Source organism: Microtus ochrogaster, chromosome 21 (assembly GCF_000317375.1).
Source record: "Microtus ochrogaster isolate Prairie Vole_2 chromosome 21, MicOch1.0, whole genome shotgun sequence".
NCBI classification, from domain to species: domain Eukaryota; kingdom Metazoa; phylum Chordata; class Mammalia; order Rodentia; family Cricetidae; genus Microtus; species Microtus ochrogaster.
This window is the reverse complement of record NC_022022.1, coordinates 4,082,615-4,092,575: the sequence shown is the minus strand read 5'-3', so window position 1 is coordinate 4,092,575 and position 9,961 is coordinate 4,082,615. Positions and strand designations below refer to the sequence as shown.

The following is a 9,961-nucleotide window of genomic DNA, read 5'->3' as shown; positions in this document are numbered from 1 at the left end:
ACTTCCCACAGGTCAGGGAACCCTGATGGCTCTTCAAGCTGATGAGGGAGAGGGACTTGATCGGGGGAGGGGGAGGGAAATGGGAGGTGGTGGCGGGGAGGAGGCAGAAATCCTCAATAAATAAATAAATTTAAAAAAAAATTCGGAGAGTAGATGACAACATGCCTAAAGCATGAAAGAAAAAAAAAAGAAATTTTGCCTTGCTGGGGATTACAACTTGCTCCTGAAAAAAATACAAAAAGGAGATTATATTAATTATTTAGGTTATACAATAGGTTTATAAAAATTAGACCCATGCCAGGTGGTAGTGGCACACACCTTTAATCTCAGCACTTGGAAGGCAGAGACAAGAGGATCTCTGTGGGTTCAAGGCCAGCCTAGTCTACAGAATGAGTTCCAGAACAGCCATTCAATCCCAGCACTCGGGAGGCAGAGGCAGGCAGCTCTCTGTGAGTACAAGAGCTAGTTCCAGGACAGGCACCAAAGCTACAAAGAAATCTTGTCTCAAAAAAAAAAAGAAATTAGGAGAGACTGAATGCAGACTATTAATGACTTCCTTAGATAGTGACAAAGACTTGAATAACCCCAAGGAATCATCAGCTGAAGCTGAGAAAGAATAGGCTTTTGGGGGCTGGCGAGATGGCTCAGCGGTTAAGAGCATTGCCTGCTCTTCCAAAAGTCCCGAGTTCAATTCCCAGCAACCACATGGTGGCTCACAACCATCTGTAATGAGATCTGGTGCCCTCTTCTAGCCTGCAGGCATATATGCAGACAGAATATTGTATACTTAATAAATAAATATTTAAAAAAAAGAATAGGCTTTGGTTGAAGAGAAAGTATAGAAGGTACATGTGGATCATGTGGGTCCAAATCTTAACTGCATTCTGGTATTATTATATTACCCTCCAAACATTCCCCTACAGGAATTTTAATGCAGAGGGAAGATATTATCTTAGAATAAATCTTTTTATCACATAAACCGAGTAAAAAATTTAAAATTTATGTAGAAAAGATCTCCAAGTTAATTAAAAGGAAAACTGAGACTTCATCAATTAGCAGGAATAGACCGAGCAGAAATCATAGTACCTTTCAATAATGGTGAAATTGACAAATTATGGGAAGAAAGTGAACCCTGGCAAAGAGCTTGTAGTAATTCTTTGGGAGAGATTAAAAATAACTATCCCAAAAGCAAGAGAATTCAACTTATAAAGAAAACAAACTGGATCCTTCTTTACGTTGTATGGAACAAACCAATAACTAGAGCCCCTATATTCTATACTGATGCAAATAAATCAGGAAAGGCAGGTTGCAAATCAGAAAATCTGAGTAAAGTAGATCAAAGTCCTTATGATTCTGTCCAAAAGTCAGAATTATATGCTATTCTCATGGTACTAAGGAATTTTAAAGAGCCTCTCAACATAGTTACCGATTTACAATATGCAGAAAGAGATGTTTTGTATATCAAAACTGCTAAATTTATACCAGCTGATACAGAATTGACTTTATTATTTATTCAGTTACAAGATAAAATCAGGACTAGGAATCATCCCATATACATAGCATACATCTGATTCCATATGGGTCTGCCAGGTCCTGTAGCACATGGTAATACAGAAATCAATCAATTATTGATTAGAAATGTGCTGAAGGCCTCAGAATTTCATAAAAAAACATCATGTCAATAGCAAAGGTTTATAAAAAGACTTTTCCATTATGTGGCAACAAGCCAATGAAATTATAAGGAAATGTCCAACTAGTTCTCTGTATAACCAAACACTACTACCTTCAGAAAGAAACCTAAATGGTACTCAAAAGAATGAAATCTGGCAGATGGGTGTGTTCATTTTGCAGAATTTGGAAAGCTAAAATATGTACATCACACCATTAGTACTTATTCAGGTTTTCAATGGGTAACTGCTTTGAGTTTGGAAAAGGCTGATTCAGTAATTACACATTTGCTAGAAATTATGACCATCATGGCCATAAATAAAGACAGACAATGCTCCAGTGAAACATTTTTTATACTTATTATAATATAAAGCACATTACAAGTATACCACACAATCCTACAGGGCAGGCAGTTAATAGAAAGATCAAATCCAACTCTGAAGGATATGTTAAATAAATAGAAAGGGATGATAAATACTCCCAGAAACAGATTGTACAAAGCTTTCTTAACTTTGAATTTTCTAAATGCTAATAAGAAAGGAGCAACAGCTGTGGAGAAACATTGGATGATAGAAAAACTACAGAATTAGATCAGCCGATATACTTTTTCAAGATGTACTGACCTCAGAATGGATAACAGGACATATGTTATGTTCAGGAAGAGGAAGAGGTTTTGCTTTGTTTCCACAGGAAAAGGAAAGCTATAGATACCATCAAAATTCATAGAAATTCAATTTGAACACAACACCTCTTAATTAGAAGAGATGATAGATCATTAAGCACCATGGCCATTTAATCTAAACTAACCTATAAAACTAGCAAATGTTCTTCATTTGATCAGATATAAGCTGCCAAAAGAGAATCTCCCCAAAACTAGGATTGGGGAGGGGTTTTGTTTCTGTCTTTTCAGGAGAATAAAGAGAGCCAGCTAAGGAATCTGTGTGTTTCTGCTGTTCTCTACAGACTATGCAAATGGTCTTTATGGTCCCAACCAATTAAAGATTAAAGCTGACTTTGGAGTTGGAGTGCTGCTCTCTCCTTCTCTAAACCCAAGCATGCTTATTAAAGTGAAATCCAAAATCTCTGTTTCATGTCAGAAGAGCCATCTGATATGGGACAGAAGAAAAAAGAATTTAAGGACTATTTTATTGTCACTAATCTCATAATCCTTTGGCTTTATATTGGCTCTTTAACAGCTTTTCTTAAGGGATAAATTGTGTGTGTGTGTGTGTGTGTGTGTGTGTGTGTGTGTGTGTGTGTGTGTTTGTGTGTGTGTGTGTGTGTACTTTTTATCATGATATTAATGGTCAAACAGAGTACAAACTAATTCTAGAAAAAGGTTTCATCTATCTTCCTGTACATGATTTCGAGTTTGAGTCTCTTATCAGTTTTCTGCAGTGAACCATGAGCAAACCTAACAGAGACTTTTAAAGTCTCTAAAAGGAGAATAAGGCCCCACAATGACAATCCCTCCAGGACTATGATAATACCACTAAACTGAAAAACACCACCTAAAGATCAGCTTTGGATTATACACTGCTTCAGAACAATTTCAAAGTGACTAACTGAGATGATTCAGCCTAACAGACTACTCTAGCCAGGACTTGAGATAAGCCCTGTACTTTCCCATTACGCAGAGAATGGACAACAAATGATACCTCTCCAAGGACTTGACAATTTACCCAAATTTTTCTTTTCAGGATCCCCTAAACATACCATCACTCCCCATACCCAAAGCAGGAAGTAAATTTAAGATTATGACGTCCACATTCTCAAGAGGTGGGATGGGTGGTTTTTAATCATTCAACAGGTTATAGATATTTGTCATTGGTTAGGGGGGTTGGTTACCAGCTGTTACTGGTTTCAACCAGGAGGAAAGTTGAGAAAAGAGATTAGATTCAGAGTTCTTGTATTAAAAAGAAAAAAGGGATATAGATATGATAGGATAAAAGGGTAGATTACTGAATCTACTCTGAAAAGCAAAATGGGGAAATATAGAGACAAGGTAAAAAGGTAGATTACTTTTAGAAAGCAACTACTAGTTTTAAATGTTTTATATTGGACTGGACTTTTGTATATTGTATACAAATTGTGTATACAGATACAAATTTGAGATTAATTTTGTTAGAACATACTGTATATATATTTCTACTCTCGTTCAAGGTATTGTACCTATACAACTCATTTAACAATATAATGAAAATTCTGAGTCCTTGAAAATTATTATTATCCACTGTTTAGAATAATAAGAAATTGCAAGCTAGTTATTAATTACCTATTATAATTGAACTTGCAGTTATATTAGGGTTTGTTTGTTTGGTTTTTTGGTTTTTTTTTTTTTTGCTTTTTGGATTTTTTTTTTGTTTGTTTTTTCGAGACAGGGTTTCTCTGTGGCTTTAGAGCCTGTCCTGGAACTAGTTCTGTAGACCAGGATGACCTCGAACTCACAGAAATCCACCTACCTCTGCCTCTCGAGTGCTGGGATTAGGTATGTTTTCAAGGTCAAACAAAAATATATTTTAGACAGACAGGTCACCTTCAAACACTTCAGAGATCTACAGAATATGGCATTTAAAATGTTTTAATAAGGCCGGGCGATGGTGGCGCACGCCTTTAATCCCAGCACTCGGGAGGCAGAGGCAGGTGGATCTCTGTGAGTTCGAGACCAGCCTGGTCTACAGAGCTAGTGCCAGGACAGGCTCCAAAGCCACAGAGAAACCCTGTCTCGAAAAACCAAAAAAAAAAAAAAATGTTTTAATAACACAAGTTCTTTTTTTTTTCTCCTAGCAGCACCAATCTACTTTAGAGAGGATAATAGGCATCGAAGAAACTCCACATGGAGTTTACTTTCTTTGTAGCAAAATGGGCAAAATACCCTTGCCTCGACTGTTGACAGTATGCTGCCCTGATTAAACAAGCAGAACACAAGAGAAAATGTCTGCCAAATATTGTCGAGACAAAGGTGGAACAGTCCTTCAGAATAACCTGCTTCACAGAAAAATCTATCAAATATTCTAGGCCTGTAGGCCAAAGAAAGATGCCACAACATTGCAGAGGAACTCTGGGTGACTGTCCAGGCAGCCAGCTATTTCTATCATTTCTCACATTTTTTGGAAGTCACTTGCTCACACTTCTTGCTTACTCAGTTAATATTATTTCCTTCTTGGGTCTCTGAGGGAGTTGACTGAAGACTAGATAGTTATAGTTTTCCTTATTTATCAGACACAGAAAGCAAGTTATGATAGAAAGCAAATTAGGCACAAGATTTTGGACGCATTAGCCGGGCGGTGGTGGCGCACGCCTTTAATCCCAGCACTCGGGAGGCAGAGGCAGGCAGATCTCTGGGAGTTCGAGGCCAGCCTGGTCTACAAGAGCTAGTTCCAGGACCAAAGCTACAGAGAAACCCTGTCTCGAAAAACCAAAAAAAAAAAAAAAATATTTTGGACGCATCAAGATAGGATTGATAATGGAGTGTTTTCTCTCCATTTGTCAAATGCAAATGGACTAGACACTGTTGATGTATTTATTGCCTGTACATATTATATAGTTATTGTACTTACTGTATATAGTTTTTCTTATATTAGTTATAGCCTTCTTTTTTATTTTAGACAAAAAGGGAAATATAGTGGTATATTATTTGTGTTTTAATAAATAAAGTTTGCCTGAAGATCAGTGCAAAGCAGCCAAACTAGTCAGCCATACAGGCCAGGCAGTGTTGGCACACACCTTTAATCCCAGCAGCCACACTAGTTAGCCACAGAGGTCGGGCAGTGGCAGTTGCACTGCACGCCTTTAGTCCCAGCACTAAAGAGGAATATAAAACAGGAGGAAGACAGCTGTCAACTCAGTTTCAATCTGAGGATTGATTCGAGGAGGCATGATTGCCCATTTATGGTTCAAGGTAAAGTTAAAAGGCAGTGGCTGGCTGCTTTGCTTTTCTGATCTTCAGGTTGAACCCCAATGTCTGTCTCTGGGTTTTTATTATTCATACTACACACTACCACCAAAAACAGACATGGAAGAAGATAGTGTTATCTTCTGCAAATGTAGACTGAAGACTAGCAGCTCTCCAGGAATCCTCCAGGGCTCCTGCACCAAACTGGGACTGCAGAGACATCAGCCTCATGAACAAAATAGCTACTGGATTTTCAGCCTTTCCATTGTGAGACAGCCACTGTTGACAACCCAGACTACATCCTGTAAGCCAGTCTAATAAATCTCACACACACACGCACGCACACGCACGCACACTCAAGGACGTGTATATATATATATATATATATATATATATATATATATATATATATATATACATACACATGTATAAATATATAGTATACATACTATATAAAATAGTATAGTTCTGTTAATTCAGAAAACCCTGACTAATAAGTACACGAAGCCATGGAATGCTAATGGAAGGTAAAATAAAATATAGGTTAACAATACAATACAGGTAAGCCTTGAAAACAGCTAAATGAAAGAAGCAAGTCAAACACAAAAATCCCACACGATTCCATGCATATGAAATGTTCAGTATATGTCAATTTATAGGACAGGAAGTAGACTAGCATGACCTGGAGCTGGAGGAAGATGAAGGCTCAGAGGGATGACGGCTATAGGGTGTAATGTATCAAAGTAGTAAAAACGTAAAACTGATCACAGCAGCACAATCTATAAACATTCAAATACCACCAAACTAAATAAAATTTATAAAAACAATTATAGTAATGGATTATACGTTATTAAAAATAGTTAAAATAACGATAAAACTTTTTTCTTTTTTGAGACAGGGTTTCTCTGTAGCTTTGGAGCCTGTCCTGAAACTAGCTCTTGTAGACCAGGCTGGCCTCGAACTCATAGAGATCCACCTGCCTCTGCCTCCTAAATGCTGGGATTAAAGGCATGCGCCACCACCGCCCGGTAACTTTTGTTCTTTAAAACACTCTTAAAAAAATAAAATAAGACCGGGAGATGGTGGCGCACGCCTTTAATCCCAGCACTGGGGAGGCAGAGGCAGGCGGATCTCTGGGAGTTCGAGACCAGCCTGGTCTACAGAGCTAGTTCCAGGATAGGCTCCAAAGCCACAGAGAAACCCTGTCTCGGAAAAAAAAAAAAAAAACAAAAAAATAAAAAAATAAAATGGCAAGCCACAGACGGGAGAAATACAAAACATCTAGAGAATTTACATCCATTACAGATAATAAATTCTTATTAACAAAATAATAAAACAAAATTTTAAGTGGACAGAAAATTAACAGAATCTTCATACCAATGAAACAGATGAATGTCAATTAGTCATAAATAAATCAATTTGAGATACCACTGTACCTACATGAATGCTCATAGTGGGAAATGGCTCAGAGGTTAAGTCCACTTGCTGCTCTTGCAAAGGACCATACCAGGCAGCTCACAACCTCCTATAAATCCAGCTCCAGGGATCTAACACCCTCCTCTCACCTCTGCAGGCATGACAGCTACTAACAGACGGCATAAACACACAGACACACACACTCACACAGACACACACAACCAGAATGGCCAGTAATAGGAACTGATAAGACAGCTCCATGGCTAAAAGAATGTACTGCTCTTGAAGAGGACCCATGTTTGGTTCCATCCAGAAGCTCACAACTAACTCTCGGGGGATCTGACACCTCTGGCCTCAACACTGGCACACAGACACAACATCCACACACTCTCTTCCTTCTGGCCCCCATCTCAAAAATAACAAAGATAAATCTTTCAAAAAGCTGCATAAGAGTAAAAAAAAATTAAGTTCAAGGAAGGATGTAACTCGGGGACAAACTATGCTTAGCACATACAACACTCTGGGTTCAGTCCCCAGCATGAGTAAAAAAAAAAAAAAAGGACAAAAAACGGGGACAGGGACGGGTCAGGTAGCACTTGGGAGCTTAAGGCAAAGCCACCACAAATTAAACGCCATCCAAGGATACATGGGCAGTCCCTACCTGGGGAAAAGAAGTATTAAAATACCACATATTGAGGCTATAGAAAAACTACAATTCTTTACTGCAAATGAGAATGAAAGTATGACAAAAGTATTTTGAAAAGCAGTTTGTCAGTTTCTCTTGAGTTTTTGAAAAAAGGTCTCAAACTTAGTGCATAGCTGAGAGTGACCTTGAACTACTGATCCTCCTCCTGCTCCTGGCTCCTGTGCACTGAGATCACAGGCATATTCTACTACACCAGGTTTCTGTGGTACTAGGGACTGAACTCAGAGCTTCATTTAAGCTCAGCATAGTTCCCCCCACTGAGCCACACCTCCAATCCAAGTCTGACAAGAATTTGTGTGTGTGTGTGCAGTGGATGCCAGAGTGAGTATCCCTGCCTGCGTGCGTGTGGACCTGTGTAATGTGGGTGTACAGACAACAGAGGGCACTGAATGTAATCCTCCATCACTTTCTGTCTTGTTAGTCAGGGGCAACGAATTTCTCAGAGAGCCAATAAGTTCTAGTAATAGTCCTGTCTGCCTTCTACTGTGCTAGACTTACAGGTGAACGAGAAACCATATATGGTCTGTTCCATAGGTCCTGGGCTCTAAACTCAGAGCTCATGGTTGTGCAGCAAGCACTCTTGATCACTGGGCTATCTTGTCAGCTCTGCCAGTTTCTTATAAGGTAGAAGGTTAGTGAGATGGCTCAGCTGATAAGGTTGTTGCCACAAAGCCTGATGACCTGAGTTCAATCCCTGAAACTCACACAGTAGAAGGAGAGAACTAATTCCCACTAATTGTTCTGACCTCCAAACACCCATGCATACCCTCATCCATACTTCACCCCCAACACATAAATAATGTAAAAATTAATAATAACAGAGGTGGAAAGTAACTGAGAAAGGGATGATGACCTCAGGCCTCTACATGCACATGCTCACATGCTTGCACGTGTGTGCACCCACACACACATACACACACGCGCGCGCGCCCACACACACACGCACACGCACGCACACACACACACACACACAGACCTCTAGTAATTAATCTTTATTGCTAACCTGAATGGATACAAAATTACCTTAGAGATAACCTTCCATTTCCAATGAAGTTTAACTGGAGGAAAGGACTACCCTGAATGTGGGCACCATTCCTAGGCTAAATAAAAAGCAAGTTAAGACCAGCATTCATCTCTTCTGGCTTCCTGAGTATGGGTGCAATGTGACTAACTGCTTAATGCTCCCAATCACCGCAACTAGAACAACTCCAGCCACCATGCCTTCCCTAACACGACGACACTCTCAAACTAAACTTTCAATTCCTCAGCTTATTTCTGTCAGTTATTTTGTAGCAGCAACAAAAACAGCACCTAACACAAGTACATATTATATGTTTCCATGTGTCTGACAGCAGCTAACACAAGTACATATTATATGTTTCCATGTGTCTGACAGCAGCTAACACAAGTACATATTATGTGTTTCCATGTGTCTGACAGTCAATACAATTCTGTGGTAGTAGATAAAAGACTGACACCATAAAACTGGACATCTAGCTAGATGAATAGTTAAACATACAGAAATTTGGCTAATAAAGCTGACCTTTTACAAAAGAACAATTAGTAGTTTCATTCCTTGTCTCAAGGCTACAGAAGTTGCTAAAACCTGAGATAATTCTCAAAAGGTTCTACAACCAATCAGGTCTCATTTCTAAACTTTGTGTGTAGCTCTAAGAATACAGAAACCATGCTGATACAAAACTCATGTGCAATTATCCCCAGTTAACTTCCATGTTTGGTTCACCTCCCCACTGGAAAGAACTCCATAAGCATTTAGTGGTTCATTCCAACAGAAGAGATAAATCCTAGTTTCAGAGATGATAACTTTAATCAGCAGATCAGCATTTTATTTTATAGAGTACTGACCGAGAATATTGACATATTAGTTAAGCACTCTACCCCTGAGCTCTACCCCCAGCCCTACAGCTTTAAATACCTGCGGTCTGTTTGCCAATATCTAACAGAACCCACTGCATTTCCACAAAGAATAAAAGAATTAATGCTTTGTATGTCAACGTTTCTGAAACAGTCAAAGGCAAATAAAACACAATACAACCAAGAGAAAAATAAACAGTCTGAAATATCAATAGCAACTATGTTTTGAAGACCAAACAGCATCAGGAAACAAGCTTTTACATATCATCTAAAATTCAAGATGAGTTCTACTTATTTATAATAGATACAAAATAGAAATGTGTAGAACAGCTCACAGAAATTGCAGTCAAGAGTATGTTAGGGCCGGGCGGTGGTGGCGCACGCCTTTAATCCCAGCACTC

At 38.8% G+C, this 9,961-nt stretch overlaps 1 protein-coding gene across 2 annotated transcripts in view; it reads right to left on the bottom strand.

Moving 5' to 3' along the window:
• The window catches only part of Snx27 (sorting nexin family member 27), a 93,129-nt gene that overhangs the window by 51,376 nt on the left and 31,792 nt on the right, over positions 1-9,961 (bottom strand). The gene's annotated exons all lie outside the window — the stretch shown is intronic.